This window comes from Macrotis lagotis, chromosome 5, assembly GCF_037893015.1.
Source record: "Macrotis lagotis isolate mMagLag1 chromosome 5, bilby.v1.9.chrom.fasta, whole genome shotgun sequence".
NCBI classification, from domain to species: domain Eukaryota; kingdom Metazoa; phylum Chordata; class Mammalia; order Peramelemorphia; family Peramelidae; genus Macrotis; species Macrotis lagotis.
In genome coordinates, this window is record NC_133662.1 from 155,696,334 (window position 1) to 155,714,125 (window position 17,792).

At 34.0% G+C, this 17,792-nt stretch overlaps 1 protein-coding gene across 13 annotated transcripts in view; it reads right to left on the reverse strand.

The window, feature by feature from the left end:
• HIVEP2 (HIVEP zinc finger 2) overlaps positions 1-17,792 on the reverse strand; it is a 392,429-nt gene that overhangs the window by 224,769 nt on the left and 149,868 nt on the right. For 12 of the 13 annotated variants that reach the window (XM_074187727.1, XM_074187726.1, XM_074187722.1 and 9 more), the window contains one exon: positions 3,528-3,641. The gene's annotated coding sequence lies outside the window, so the exon portion shown is untranslated. Of the gene's footprint in view, positions 1-1,742; positions 1,899-3,527; positions 3,642-17,792 lie in introns of all 13 variants that reach the window. The other variant, XM_074187729.1, reaches the window with a different exon arrangement.

The window sequence follows — 17,792 nt, forward strand, 5'->3', positions numbered from 1 at the left end:
AATACACACAATGATCAAGATGGAAAAGTGAAACAAAAAAGAAAATAAACAGCCATAGAGAACAAGATTTTAGATAGTTGAGTAAAAGTTGTATTTACTAACACTCCCAAACTTTTTCTGCCTAATCTATCTTGTCATATTAGTCTAAAAAAGACATGTCACTAAAAAACCAATACTGTTATACTCTACATGAATATTATGTAGCACTTTAAAGTTTGCAAAGATAGATAATATAATCTATGTATGCATGCTTACATACATGAATATATATATATATATATATATATATATATATATAAATGAAAGTATCCCTCTTCATTCTCTTCATTGAGCTATGTAAATAATGTCAAGAACAAAGATATTTGCCTTATTCTTTTTTTCAGGGTTTTTTTTGGTAAGGCAAATGGGGTTAAGTGGCTTGCCCAAGGCCACACAGCTAGGTAATTATTAAGTGTCTGAGACTGGATTTGAACCCAGGTACTCCTGACTCCAGGGCCGGTGCTTTATCCACTACACCACCTAACTGCTCAATCTGCCTTATTCTTAATCTCCAAACTAGTGAAGAATTTTTTTTCAACTTTTACAAAGAACAGCATTTAAACTTCACAACTCCAGTTATAAATTAAACAATAAGCAATATAAGAGGATATATATGTAAGAGTTTTTCCTGGTCTCATGAAATTCTAATGATGCCTAAACATAACACTACAAAAACACTTCTCATTTGCCAGAAAAGTCTGTTGTAAACATTGAGCACACCCAGAATCCCTGGTAGTTCCATCTTGGAGTGATAGTCAATCAGCCAATAAACATTCATTAAATATCTACTATGTACTAGGTGATATGCTAAGCACTGGAGAGACCAAAAAATAAAATAAAATAAGTCAAAGAACTGTCCCTACCCTCAAATGGCTTACAATCTAACAGAAGAAATAGTATGTAAATGGAAGAAACATAAATACAATACAAGCTATTTAGAGGCTACATAGGAAATCATTAAGAGGAAAGGTGCCAGAATTAAAAGTGGTTGGAAAGGTTTCCTAGAAAAGATGGGGTTTTAATTGGAACTTCAAGGAAGTTATGGATGCCAGTAAGCAGGAAGTGCATTCCAGGAATGGGGGGACAGCCAGAAAAAATACCCAGAGTCAAGAAATGAAGTGTTTCCTTAGAAGAACAACAAGAAGGCCAGTGTCACTATATAAAAGCATACATAGCAGGGAGAAGGTTTAAGACTGGAAAAATGGGGAGGGGGCTACATTATGAAGGGATTTGAATAGCAAAGGAAAATAGGAGGCAGCATCCATGCAAATAATTGAGTGCAGATAGATGGTTACAAAATTCACATTTTTAAAAGTTTTCATGAGTCCATGTTATTTGAAGCAAGTATATGCAATTTCATATATGATGTTTATTTCAATAGAAACTGTTCATTTGGATGACCCAATGGGGCTAGTCCATCATTTTCTTCCTAATTATTTACTCTGAATTCACATTATTTTTGTTTTTAGAGTAGACCTTTGATTTCACTGACACTGAGAACTCCCTTTACCAATATAGTTCAGCACTTTTTCTAAAACTTAGATTCTTTGGAAGTTGTTTCAGGAACTAAGAGTGACTTGTCCTCAGAATCATACAGCCAATCTACATGAGGCAGGATTAAACCCAGGCTTCCTTGGAACAATTTTCTATCCACTATGAGATAATATAGGATAGTTAGGTGGTGCCATGGACAGAGCACTGACCTTGGAGTCAGGAGGACAGGAGTTCGAAATCGGCCTCAGACACTTGACACTTGCTAGCTGTGTGACATTGGACAAGTCACTTAAGCCTGATTGTCTCCCACCCTGAAACCTGTCCAGTCATCCTGATTCATATCTGGCCACTGGACCCAGATGACTCTGAAGGAGAAAGTGAGGTTGGTTGATTTAGTGCAGCAACCCCTTACTCAAATACAGTTCACAAGCTTGTCTTGGCTTCACCTCCCCTGCTGTCATGGTCTTCTTCAAGAATGAAAGACAAACATCATCATGTAAAACACCTCTCAAAATTTGACTTTCATCTTACAATGAACCTTATTTGGGATGAGTTAAAATGATTTGTTTTGGAAAACCCTTTTAAAAAGACCTCAATTTGAAATAGCTGGAAAAAAATCAGAGGGATAAGAAGCAAGCATATTTGTATTAGTGAAAGATAGAATTATTTTTTCATCTTTTAATACCTGTGGTAGGTAACTCTTAGAAAATTATTGTGCTACATGTTTAAACCTCTTGAATTTGAGCAGCTTTTCACTTAACCAAATGATTTCCAGAGATCATTCTAAAAATTTTTCCAAATGGCATCATTCACCCACAAAAATGAAAATTACCTGTCACAAATAAATGATTGGCTATGTCTCCAAGTAGGCATAATTAAAGGTTCCCTGTAATTTCAATTCCTGACTTCTCTAAAATGACAGAATACTCATAGTGATTTTTATCACACTAACTCAAACAAGTTTGAGGATGAAATACAACTGTCACAGGAATGAAAGACTAAGACAAAGTTGAGGTCAAGTCTGAGAACAGTATGTTAAATTAATAGTGGTATTTAAAGAATAATACGTCTTTTAGTCCTCGTTTTGTCCCTAAAATGCTGATAACTTCAGATGATTGAAACAACTTAGTAACATGCAAACTATGCCTTCCAGAAAGTGTCCATTTTTCTCACTTTATAGACCTATCTGAAATGTTCAACAGTAAAATTCACTATTAAAATGCACAAAAGGGCAAGGTAGGTGGTGTAGTGGATAGAGCACCAGCCCTGAAGTCAGGAGAACCTGAGTTCAAATCCAGCTTTGGATACTTAATAATTACCTAGCTGTGTGACTTTGGGCAAGTCACTTAACCCCACTGCCTTACAAAAAGCAAAAATAAATGCACCAAAAAAGGTCACAAGAACTCAATTTAAATTCACATAAACCCAAATATTGGAAGTTCAGAGATATAACCAAGAACACATAAATTCAATGCCTTAGACAACAGATAGCCAAGTCCTACAAGATGACTATCACTATGAGAAAGTAAACCAGAGAACCATTTTTCTTAAATCCAAGGAAAAGCTAATTCACATTTATTCTCTTGTTCCCATGACTTGTAGTAATAACATTCTAAGAGATGCCTGAATAAAGTCTCCCATCATCACTAAATCTTTTGTTTTGGGAGGCAATAATGAAGTACTCAAAGATAGTACCATCTTTTCCCTCTTTGTTCCTTGAATCTGAGGCTATATCAAAGTTCTCTTGCTTAAGAAACTGGAGATCCATAAGCCATATGACAGAAAACAGTTCTGAAAAGGAAGAGAAATTAAGGTAGGGAGAGATCACAGTGCCAGCATACTGATGAAGATGAACATCTTTTTTTGGATGATGCTATGGAGGCTCTTCCAAAACAAGAGGGAACATCAAAAAAAATTTAGATGTTCATGAATAGCTTAAAAGTGGACATGAAATAAATTCTAAGATTGTATGGAAGTCATCTGATTGAGCTTACCTGGTTGCTGATAATAAAGATTTAGCAATCATTGGTTCCAACCAAAGCAATTTGTTTCATCATTCAGGTAAATCTGATTATTGACTTTCTTCTTTAAAAATTCAAGGTCTCCACCTAATCAGAAAAAATAAATTAAAAAAAATTAACTGGTATAGTAACAAAGCAAAACCATTACTATGCCTGCAGTCTAGAAGTAGAAAGTGTAATGAACTTGGAGTCTAATACCTGGGGTTGTACTACCAGTGTTGACAAGTTATTTTAACAACTCAGAAAAATCAGTTTACTCTTCTGTGAAGTCAAGGCAATAATACCTGTTCCACTTACTTCACTTGGGTTGTGGTATGGATCAAATAGGATGAAGTATGTGAAAATAATGCTTTAAGTCTGGGTTCTCCCTCCACTAGGGGAAAATCACAACTCCTGCATGCATTAGCATATGGTCATTGAGAGGTGTAATTGCTAAAAAACTAATTTCCTGAGTAGCCTTTCTGAAATTAGAAAGATTAATTCTAAGAAAATATAGGTAGAATCCCTCAGCAACCTTTCCAGTTGGGTCTGATAACCTGTTTACAGGGTAATCCCTATGCCACCATGAAGCCAAGTAAGACTTCATTTCAATAACACATAGATAATATCAAACTTCATGTTAATATTAATAGTAGCATACATATATGTATATTTTGTGTAACAAACACTTTCCATATCTTATCTCTTCTAAACCCACAATGACTTTATAAAATAAGCATTATCAATATCACAATCCTCATTTCACAAATGAACAAACAAATTTATAAAGTTTAAATGATTTTCACAGGGTCACACACAGCTAGCTAGCATTTGGGACAGAATTTTTTAACTCTGGAGTAGGTCTTTCCTACTCCAAACATAGCATTCTATCCACTGCGCCACTTCTAATTCAAAGTCCAGTATCTTCTGCTATGAAAATCTTCTTATAAAATAAAAATATCTTCCATTTGTAATGATATACTTCTTATAAAACAAAAATACCTTTCATTTGTCCAGAACAAGAAGATTAGAACTTAAGAATACTTGGATGAACCAAGAAACATGAATTCATGCAGGCAATTTTTTTTTTTATCTATAATAGAATGAAATTTTTTTTTCCACGGTGAAATTATAACAAATGTTTGTGTCAATTTACATTATTAGTCCTTCTTGTTCTAGAGCTTTATAGTTTACAGTTTCATGTATTATCATTGTTTCTCCAACACCCCCCCAAGAACCCTTAAAATAGGCAGGCCCTCTATTTTACAAATGAAGAAACAAATGAAGCAATTAGCCAGAATCACATGGCTGAAAATATATTTAAATGGTAGTACTGGGACTAAAGTTTGAATGTTCTAACTTCAAATCCATTTCTTTCTCCCATTAAGTCACTCTTACTCTCTATAGCAGTCAAAGAAAATTAAGATTCTATTGACATAAACCTCCTAGTTAATCTAATCATAGTAGATCTATACTCTTACTAATTCAGCTCAGCAACTTACACTTAAATAGTACTAAAACTGACTAGTTCCATTGACATTCCAACTCTATTTCCTGTCTTCAGGAAAGTTCTTTCCTCAAAGAAGACAGACTTTATGTCAATTTAAGATAGATGATTTCCAGCACAAACTTATAATATATAGAAAAGTTGAACAAAGGGGTAAACTAAGCACCTTACAGTGTAGAATTATTATATTCATTACAATGTCCCTATACTTCAAACACATTCTTATCTAAATTAAAGTACAGAATCAGATTTTAGGGCAAATAGAATTCTTTTTCATACTATCCAATGTCTGGGGTTAACTATACATATTTGCTCTCCTCTCATGATAATAACTAAAATTTAGTTGAATAACCAAATTTGAAATTGATTGATAACATGATTTTAAAATGTTTGCTGTCAACAGTGAAAGAAATAAGCAATAATAATATATAACTAAGCAGAAATGTCAATAGTGGTCTAATTCATTTTCCTGCTTCAAATCTTTCAATATATCAGTCTATCCTATGTGAGTGTGTATGTGTGTGTGTATAAATATAAAATGCTACCAAAGTAATTTTCCTTAAGCTCAGATCTTACTACAAGACTCTTAGAATTAATCAACTTCACTGACATCCTATTGTTTCTAGAATAAAATAAACTTTTCTTTTTGGCTTTTAAAACCCCTAAACAACTTGGTCCCAACCTAATTTTCCTGTCTCACTGGACATTACTTCTCATTCTGATCCTACCAAAATGGTTCCCTCCTTCCCTCCCTCCCTCTCTCTCCGTGTCTCTGTCTCACTACGTCTCTCTCTTCTCTCTCTCTCTCTCTCTCTCTCTCTCTCTCTCTCTCTCTCTCTCTCTCTCTCTCTCTCTCTCTCTCTCTCTCTCATTCTTTCCCTCCCTCCTCCCCCCCTCTCAGATTACCAACATTCCATCTCCCTGATCCTTCAAACTTTTAATTTTATGTCAAATGAACTTGTGTTTAACTGCTTTGTATATTCTCTTTTTATTTATGCTGTATATATTAAGGTATGTATACATTATTTTCCCTATTAGAATATAAGAAAGAGAAGAGGAAAGAAAACTTATGTAGGGAGGAATTAAGTAACTTGCCCAGGGCCAAATATATATGATCTGAGGCTAGTTTTTAATTCAGATGTTTATGATTCTGGACCTTGTTCTTTATCCATAACACCTAGCTATTAACTATAGGTATTAGCTCCTTGCAAACCTTAAAGAACTATATAAATATCAGTTATCATTGTCATTGGTGTTGTTGTATTGACTAAGGATTATTAATCTCATGGATCTACCCCACTCCCATTCTAACTTCATTTCCCCATAGTGACTCCTTTTAAATATAGTGACAATAGAATAATCATTTTCCCAACTTTTAAGATTAAGGCATCTATAAGAGTAAAGAATTAGATTCCAGCTATTATATGTATTTTATGATTCTTAAGTAATTTTTCATTGTATGCTATAAACAGATTGATAGATAAAGACATAGCATAGATGATAAATAAACAAATTCAACATTATCCTATCTTTGTTGTACATAGGATGACATTTTATTAAATTACAATATCTCAATCTCTTTTATTAAAGTGAATTTCCTTAAAGTGATACCCTAAAAATGTCTTATATCTATGTGGCATGAATATTAACTTTAAGAGTAAAGTGCAAAGGTGCAGGACATGAGGAACAACAAATAATATCACAAAAATAAAACTATCTTGACCTGCTACGAATGATTAGTAATATGGGAGTAATTTCCAAATGAAAGTTTAGTCAGGGCATCAGCTTACTAAAGAAGACTCAAAACCAACATGAAATCAGAAAAATGAAAAAAAATGGTACAACTTATAATTAAAACTATCCCAACCGGGGGTATTTACTGATGCTAAAAAATTATGAAATGGAACAGAACTGCTCTGATAACATTTCCTACAGAAGATTAAGCAACTCAAAGCAATAATTTAGAATTAAGAGATCATAAGAACTTAGAAACATTAGCCAGAAAACATTTGGTTTCCTTGCCAACCACAGTTAAATGGTAGCCTAGACCAAATCTAAAAAAATCTGAGAATATATATATTTGCAAATCTCACAGAGAATTGAATAGAGGATATAAAACATAGAAAAATGGAAAAGATCTGGAAAATTACTATGATAAGGAGTCATTTTCCAGTAATGACAATAGAACCATAACATTTATCACAAGATATGCAACTAGGTAGATAACCCATAAGATTATTCAATTGGTTGATATATATATATATATACATACATATGTATATATATATATATATATATATATATATATATATATATATATATATATATATACATTAGAAAGACTCTAAGATGGGTAATGAGCTGAGCCCAGAACTAAAGAGAGAGAAAGAACAGACTGGATTTTATTTAGAGATGTGACTTCAAAAAAATGAGTCAGGTTTGTAGTGAGAGCCCTGTGTTATACTGGTACCCACATATTTTTAAGAGTTCTAATTGAAGGACTCCAAAAGTTTGGTTAGATCTCCTTTTTAGGATATATAGTAGAATAGGACAAAAGTTAGGAAGGGTGAGAAGTCATGGATGAGTTGTAATCTATACAATCGTTTACTGAGGCTACCTGCTGCTACTAAAAATACTGATTCTCTGAATATTCTAAGACTTAAGCTTTTTTTTTTCCTCTTTAGATATTTATATAGTGTCCAGTACAAGAGACTATCAGGGGTACCTTGCACTCAACTTCAAAAGGAATAAGTTGAGAAGTGATAAGTCACACTCAGATTATTCAGTTAAATTATCCCTAACCTTTGATTAGGAAATCAGGTCTTAGTCTTGCTGGTATGACTTTTTATAAAACAGGGAAGCCTCAAAAGGTTATTACAATATATTACATAGTACAATGTAAAATTTCTTTAGAATCCATTTTAGAATAACCCAGAGATTTAATAATAGTACATGAACTGAGATTTTAGCAGCACTGTAATTGCCTTAAAACTCCAAACAGAACATTACTTAAAAGAATTTCATGGCCTGATTAAGGTTCCTGCCACTCAGCCTAAAATACCTTTCTCTTCCTTTTTTTTAACTGCAACACTACAAAAGAATTAAAGAATAGCAAAACCACCTCCAGTATGAACAAGACTGAATAAAACTGATCCTTAAGTGGTTGTCATTTCCATGTAGCCAACAATATCAAAATATATGATTTTCTATTATTTGAACATGAATCTTTGAAAATAAGATCCATTATTATGTTAGCCAATTTCAACTGGCCCTATCTAAAGCAAGTCAAACCTACTAATCCTCCCTAATTGACTCCCTATCCCACTCACAACAGAACCTGCACAAACCTGTTTTATCTTTTTTCAAGCCTTCCATCATATTCCATCCCTCTTCCCTCTCTGCTGAGAATTTCACCTTATGCATCAGGAAACATTGAGAATATTTTCTTTCTCTACTTCCCTTTGCCTCATATCATTCTGACATCCCTCAAAACATCCTCCTTTTCTACAATCTCTAATGAAGAGGGGACATTTCTCCTTGTCAAGGCCAAACTCTCAATGAATACCCTTGATCCCATCTCATTCTTCGACAGCTTTTCCTTATGATAATCCCCACACTCTCTAATATTATGTTCTCCCAATTGGCAACAGCCTGCGACATAGTCTCATCTTTAAAAACTCTCAGAAATTCTGCCATGCAAACCAGTGGTTTTCTCCTATCTTTCCATAAAAAAAACAAAACAGAACAAAACAAAATCATAAATAAGAAATGTCTTCTCCATCCCTTTCTTTTAAACCAGAAGCTTTTAATCTATGAACTTGCTTTTAAAAAATACATTCATAACTGTATTTCAATATAATTGGTTTTCACCAAGGCTATATATCCTGGGATTTCTTTTCTAACACCATTTCTTTTACTTATTAACACTGATGAATTAAATTGTCATTGCTATGTACGTGATTTGCAGATTTATATATGACTAATTGCCTATTGAACATCTGCATAATTCAAACTCTCAACATACTCCAAAAAAAATCACTATCTTTGCCCCAGAGTCTAAGACTTTTGCCATCTCTCCACAACATCTTTCACATGGATTCCCTTCTCACCACTCACATGACCACTAATTCATACCTCATCATTTCTTCCCTGGACTATCATAATAACATTCCAGTTTGACTCCAGCTCCCAAACTTCTCCCCCACTTTAATCAATTATTTACATTGCTTTCAAAGTGATTTTCCTAAAGTGCATGTCTGACCATGTCACTCTAGTCACTCACTCACTCAAAAAACTCCAAATACTCTCTGTAATCTCTAAGATTAAATACAAAAATTCCATATATATGTGTGTGTGTGTGTGTGTGTGTGTAAATAAGTATATAAATATATAATATGATATTAAATTATGTTTGACTTTATATTATATATGTTATTTATTCTATTATGTATCATCATATATAATGTTCTATAGTAAATATTGTACATACACACACAAACATATGCATGTATCTGTCATCCATATTGAAATTTAAGGTCTTTGAAAGTAAGAATTTTTTACTCTTTGAATCCCCAGTTTCTAGCTCAGCATCTGGCATATATTAAGAACTTATTAGATGCTTCCTGAGTAATGCACAACCTGTCTCCTCCCTTTGTTTCTAATTTTTTAAAACATTATTCTCCTCCATGAATTCTACAACCCAGCCATAAGATCCTACTTGCCTCTCTTCCCATATTGTGCTCAATTTACCATCTCTGAGTCTCTGCACTAACAGTTCCACAGGTTTAGAATGTTATCTCTCCTGACCTACATTCCTTAATATCCCTCATTTTCTTTAAGACTCAGTCCAAGTACCACCTCCTCCAGAAGGACTTTCTTAGTCCCTACAAATTTCAGTGCCTTCCTCTGTAAGGTTATCTTCCATCTTCTCTATATTTATCCTACACATATCAATTTATGAATATTTGTTTTCCCTACCCCCATTATAATATAAGTAAGCTCTTTGAATTTGGGAATTATCTAAGCTTTTACTTTATATCCTCAGAACTTGATATAGTTTCTTGGACACAGTAAGGATTGAATAAATGAATGCTTGTTGATTGTTTGATTATAGAAGCAATTTAGCAGTATTAGTATAGTGAAAGTAGTACTGGATTAGGGTCAGAAAGTCTTGCATTCAAAGATCATATACTAGCAGAATGATCCTAAGTTAAGTGATTTCATTTTTATGTACCTTGGGTAATTCTCTGAGACCTATCTTCTCTAAGTTGATGGGATCCTTTCTGAAAAAGATTCCTACACTAGCAATCGTATAAATTAGATTTTGTCATATCCCTACTGTTATATTTTTGTCATCTATAGACCTTATAAATTCATATAAAGTAAGATGTATTAGAGAGGTAAAATGACCTCATTTAATGACTTGTCTTATTGGCAATTTGATAATCTGAGTTCAAATCATAGCTTTCCCCACTTACCTGTAGTAATTTGTCTTTGGAAAATTTATCTAACTACTCTCATATCATTTCTTCATTTGTAAAATGATAATCATTTTACAACATTTCTCACAGAGTGGATATGAGCAAAGGAAGCTAGGTAGTTCAATGAATAGAGACTGGGCCTGGAGCCAGAAAGACCTGAGTTCAAATACAGCCTCAGATACTTCCTAGTTGTGTGATCCTGGGCAAGTCACTTCCTTTCTGGTTATAAGGATAACATTGGACTTAATTTCCAAGATGAAGATAAATAAATGTTGGTTATTATTATTATCAACATTAAGAATTATAATAATGTAAGTTATTCATATTAACTCACATAAAACTTTATAGAACAGCAGAAATATGAATTGTTTTTATTATCCTATATAGTCCCAGGATGATATATTTTCAGAATTCTAATCTTGTACATCCCTGAAATTTTCTATAAGGGAAATAGAAAGCTAAGGTGAATTTTTCATTTTTTGAATTATTATCTACACACTTGTAACTTACATTTATACTGAAATATAAAATTTATGACTATTAGCTAAATTTAAGCCTCATAATATCCTTGAGAGATAAGTATTTGAAGCTGTTATTACTCACATTTTAGCAATGAGAAAACTGAGGCTAAGAAGATATTCAAGGTTAATCACACGAAGCTGAAAAATTGCCTGTAGTTATATAGCTAATAGATGTCATAGGCAGGATTTTAATCATGCTTTCTGACTTCAAAACTTGAAATTGTTCCAGGATGTCTTAGTACCTTTCACCATTCTGATTTATATGACTTTGCATTATTACATACTTCCATCACTCTGTCTAAATATATATCCCTCATAGTTTCTATAGTAAAGAGCTGTCAAAAATTTTGTTAATATTTCAAAAGATGCTTAAGACCCCCTTAGTGGTTTATACACCTTTCAATATGAGAAGCCATATCCTTGATCATCTAACTGAGTGGTATTATTAGATGCTTCAGGAGATCCTTTAAAATATCAAAAAGTACCTTTATGCATGACTCTCAACTTTTTTTCCTATAATTTGAGAGCTTGATGGGGACTTAAAGAGCATCAATCCCATACCCTTATTTTATAGATAGGGAGCCTAGAGAGCAGAAATAACTTGCCTAAGGTCACCCAACTACATAGCAGAATTAAAACTCCTGATTCCCAGTCCTAGGCCCCACATACTGTTTTAAAACACACAAATGTATTTTCTAGGACACAATAATCCAATTCAATTCAATGAATTTTTATTAAATATCAATGATGTGTACTTTGCTAAATACTGAGAGTACAATGATTTAAAAAAGATATAGTCATTCTCCACAAAGTGCCTACTAGACAAGACAATACACAAATATTAATGAAAGTAGCATATGGTAGGGCAAAGGAGATAACATTATTATTAAATTTGAGGCAAGAAAAATTATTTGGGTGATCAGTGAAGGTCTCAAAAGACACTGAGCATAAAGGTCAGAGGACTTAAGAATTGAGAAATATAATAGAATCTTGTAATTCAGTGGTCTGGTGAGTTTGGAGAAGAAAGAAGGATGGAAGGTAGAGGAATAAATATTCATATAGGACCTGTGATTTGCCCTACTGTACTAAGTACTTTATAAACATTATCTTGTTTTATTCTCACAAAACCCTACAAGATAAAAGATATTGTTTACAGTTGAGGAAACTGAGGCAACAAAGATTAAATGACTTTGCCAGGGTCACATAGCTAGTAAAAGACTGAAGTTGGACTTAAACTTAGATCTTCTTGACTCCAGGTCCAATGCTCTACCCTCTGCACCACCTATCTATCCACTGTCTAATAGAAGGAGTAATTTTTTTTTGAAGAAAGATTTTATTTATTCTGAGTTTTACAATTTTCCCCCATTCTTGCTTCCCTCCCCGATCCCCCACAAAAGGCATTCTGTTAGTGTTTACATTGGTTCCATATTATACATTGATCTCAGTTGAATGTGATGACAGGTAATTCATATGCTTTAGGAAGAAAAATAAAGTATGAGATAGTAAAATTACACAATAATGTAATGCTTTTTTTTCTAATTTGACATTAATAGTCTTTGGTCTTTGTTAAGGGCCATAATTCTTCTTCTGCACGTAGATGGTATTCTCCATTGCAGATAACTCAAAATTGTCCCTGGTTGTTGCACTGAGGGATGAGCAGGTCTATCAGGGTTGATCATCACCCCCATGTTGCTGTTAGGTTGTACAGTGTTTTTCTGGTTCTGCTCATCTTGCTCAGCATTGGTTCATACAAATCTTTCCAGGCTTCCCTGAATTCTCATCCCTCTTGGTTTCTAATAAAACAATAGTGTTCCATGATATATATATTTATATATATATATATATATATATATATATATATATATATATATATATATATATATATCTCACAGTATGTTAAGCCATTCCCCAATTGAAGGAAATTCACTTAATTTCCAGTTTTTTGCCACCACAAACAGGGCTGCTATGAATATTTTATATTTTAGTACAAGTGATGTTTTTACCCTTTTGTATCACCTTTTCAGTGTATAGACCCAGGAGTGGTATTGCTGGGTCAAAGGGTATGCACATGTTTGTTGCCCTTTGGGCATAATCCCAAATTGCTCTCCAGAAAAGCTGCACCAACACTGTATTAGTGTCTCAGAGTTCCCGCATCCCTTCCAACATTGATCATTGTCCTTTCTGGTCATATTGGCCAGTAGAAAATATAATTTTAATAGGATGATGGGGAGTGCAAGTTCTGAGCAGTCAGCTAAACCATGAAAGGAAGCTGAGAAAGTAGAAGCAGTAACTACAGATGACCCTTTCTAAAAGTTTATCAGTGAAGTAAAAGAAAAATATGAGATAGTTCAAGGGTAAATCTTCTAAGACAGCAGAGATTGGATGCAAGGAAAGATTCAGTACAGAGAAAAAGATTGAAGACAAGAATAGGAGATGAGAAGTGAATGAAGATAAGAAAAGAAGGATTTTAACAACCCTCCATCCAATTCCAGTTAGTCACCAAGCAGTTCAATATTTTCTTCTATACCTCATACATCAAACACATTTTGTACATACACCTGTACCCTTCTCAATTTCTCAGTCTCTAACAGACCTCATGAGAAAAGATTTGAATATACCTTTATATGCATATATATATATATATATATATATATATATATATATATACTCCTACATATTCATACATAAATAAAACAACCATATGTATGTATTGGTTGGTGTTTATATATGTAGTTATATGTATGTATATATTTGCTTTCTCCACTTCCTAATTTCAGAGAGAATATGTGCAATCTTCTGTCATCCTATTTTCATTTTTTCCCAATATGGTTATCACACATCAACCCTAATACCCCCTAATACCTCCATATAAATCCCTAATACCTCCAGATAAAAACTCGAAAAAAGGAAGTCAGGAAGCTTAGAATGCCTTAACATATCTTGATTATAAACAATAGAATCACAAGCTGTATCTTAATTTGATTTGAAATAGTTGTTAGGTATATTCTTCATAAATATATCACCCTTGGATAGCAAATGGGGAAATCTAGTCTATTATTTATTAGTCTTTAAATACATAAAATCAATAAAATAATCTAGATCTATAATCAGTAATCTTGATGCCATTTATCTATTTCCATCTATCTATCCACATGTGTTGTTACACATAACATGTATTATTTATATACATGCATAGAGTATATAATATATAATATACACATGTATATGTACATTCATTCACATCTGTATAAACATGTGTGTGGCTTCATGTATGTATGTGAATGTGCTTATATGTATTGTGTATGTGTGTGTGCATGTAGACTTGCCTTCTCCAATTCCTCTACATGAAATGACAATCTTTCCTTTAAACCTAAAAGTCAACTTGGTTGCTCTTTTAATGTTTCTTTGAATACCCATCCTTGACTATGAACTGGGAACACCAGAAGAATGAATGTGCCTTTTACAGAAGTAAGACAGTTTGAAAAAGGGAAAAGTGTTGGGGGGAAAGGAGAAGAGTGGCACGTTAAGGGGAAGATGAGTTGCTTTTTGTGTAGTGTCCCAGATACATCTTTTTCTCAATATTTGCACAAAATGTTTCCAAAGCTGAACTCATTACCTTTCTTCCCAAGGCCTCCCTTCTACCAATTTCCCTATTACTCGCAAGAATATTACTCTTCTCCCAGTCACCAAGGTTCACCACCTATATGATATCATCAACTCCTCACTGTTCTTACTCCACAAATCCTGTTGTTTCTTCTTCCACAAATCTCTCATCTATTCAATCTTTTTTCTCTGCCAAAGAAACCACCCTGATTCAGGCCCTCATCAGGTCATGACTGGACTATTGCAATAGTTGGTCTTTCTGACTCATTTTATCCTCTTCTTCAGTTCCCAACATAGTCTTTCTAAAAAATAGGTCTGTCAAAACCACTTTAACCATGATCAAAAGAAATGTAGAAAATTGGGAAACAATTTTTACAGCTAATATTTCTGACAAAGGATTCATTTCTAAAATATAGAGAGAACTGAGTCAAATTTATAAGAAAAAAATCCATTCCTCAATTGACAAATGGTCAAAGGATATGTGGAGGCAATTTACAGATGAGGAAATCAAAGTGATCCATAGTCACATGAAAAATTGCTCTAAACCATAATTTATCAGAGAAAAGCAAATTAAAGCATCTCTGTGGTACCACCTCACACCTATCAGACTGGCCAATATGACCAGAAAGGACAATGATCAGTGTTGGAAGAGATGTGGGAAATCTGGGACAATGATGCATAGTTGGTGGAGCTGTGAACTCATCTAACCTTCTGGAGAGCAATTTGGAATTACACCCAAAGGGCAATAAAAATGTGCATACCCTTTGATCCAGCAATACCACTCCTGGGTATCCCTAAAGGGATTATGAAAAAGGGGGAAAATATCACTTGTACAAAAATATTCATAGCAGCCCTGTTTGTGATGGCAAAGAATTGGAAATTAAGTGAATGAGCATCAATTGGGGAATGGCTGAACAAATTGCAGTATATGTACATTATGGAACACTATTGTTCTATTAAAACCAGGAGGGATGGGAATTCAGAGAAGCCTGAAGGGATCTGCATGAACTGATGCTGAGTGAAATGAGCAGAACCAGAAGAACATTGTACTCCATAACAGCAACATGGGGTTGATGATCAATCTTAATGGACTTGTTCAATCCATCACTGCAACAATCAGGGACAATTATGGGATATCTGCGATGGAGAATACCATCTATATCCAAAGAACAAATTGTGGAGTTTGAACAAAGACCAGAAATTACTTTTAATTAAAAAAATGTTATCTGATTATGTAATTTTGCTATCTCTTATTTCATATTTTTTTCCTTAAGGATATGATTTCTCTATCAACACATTCAATTTAGATCAATGTATAGCATGGAAACAATGTAAATACTAAGAGATTGCCTTCTGTGGGGTGTGGGGGAGGAAAGCAAGATTAGGGAAAATTTGTAAAATCCAAAAATAAATTTTAAAAAAAGAGTAAGTCTGATTACTACTCAATAAATTCTAGTTGCTCCCCAGTATTTCCAGGATCATATATAATATTTTATATTATTATAATATAATTATAATATAATAAAACTCTTATCTTCCTAATCTTCTTACACTTAAATTCCCTACATATATTCTACAGCCCAGTTACATTGGTGTTTTGCTGTCTCTTGCACCAGGTACTCAATCTCCCTGCTTTCCTAGCCCTCTTCAAAACTAGTTCCTTCTCTCCTTTATATGTATAGAATTGATAAATGTGAGCTCCTAGATGTCAGGTACTATGACTTTGCCTTGTTTACCAAAGTGTATAGGGAGGAAGAAAGGGTTATTTGAGGTGTGTATAAAAACAAGGCACAAATAGATGACTTTTTTGTGAAAAGATCTATTGATTTTCGATGACTGTAAGCTCAATGAGTTAATGAAAAGACATAGAAAAGCAGATGATATGAACTTGGTATTCCTTCGGAAGGGCATGCTGCTATCTGTCCTTCATTTTTGAAGATAAATGACAGCATGATGAGTGATGTCTTCACTTGCACATGAGTTGAATTTAAGTGAGGGAGCAAATGTCAGCCTCGCTCTCTCTTCCAGAGTCATCAAAGTCCAGTGGCAAAACAAGTCAGGACAACTGGCAATGACCCAGAATGTAATGGATGCCCTTAGTGTCTTGAATGTGTTATCAAGTTCTAAGTACTCCTTCGCACTTGCTTCAACCACCTTCCTGGCCATTGAAAGAAACTACTCTCATCCACCCATTCAGTCAGAAGGTTTTGCAGGCTTAGGGTAGACATTGCCCTAACTCACCAACCAGTTTAAGGTCTGTCAGCTATTCTCAACTTGGTTTAGTCCTTCTGCCAAGACATTTTTACTGGTGTGACTATTCTACTAGCTCTATTTGGAACCATAATTATAAGTTGAGTAACATCAAAGGTGTCTAAGAAGGCCAAGACAAGGTCACTCATCAGAGGTGCTAGTGCTGTCTGAACACCCTATTATATCAAAAAGAAAATAGTTGGTCATCCTGTTGTACTCTGCCCTAGGCAGGTCACATCTGGAATACAATTTAGTTCAGAACACCATACTTTCTGAAGGACATTGATATGACAAGGTTCAATGTGTGGGAGGATGTTCAAATTGGTGAATAAACCAAAGACCATACTACATGATGATTAATTGCAGGCACTGGGGATGTGAAGTCTCAAGAAGATAGGACTTGATAGGGGAATACAATAGATTTTTTAAGTACTGGAAGACAGATCAGACTTGATCTGCTCAACCACTGGATAGCAGAGCAATGGGTGCAAACTACCATAAAAAGGCAGATTTAGGTTTGATGTAAAGAAAAACTTCCCAACATTTAAGATTGTCCAAAAAGGAAATTAACTGCCTGAATGGGCTTAGTAAAGATTTTGTAGTAGACTTTAGTTGACCTCTTGGGAATATTTCAGAGACAATTTCTCTTCTGAAACTTAATGTACTAGATGACCTCTTATGTTCCTCTCATCTCTGCTGTTACTGGTGGTAGCACTCAGGACTTGATTTCTTCAACACACAAGCAGTCAAACTCTGTGTCAACTTGAGTGAAAGTGTGAGTGACGTATTTGCTCACTCTCTTGGAGAATGAAGCAAGTATAAAATGTGGCAAATATTTTAAAATCCGAGCCCTGTTTCCTGAAAGAACGAAAGATGCTGACAAATTTTCTGCCAGTTA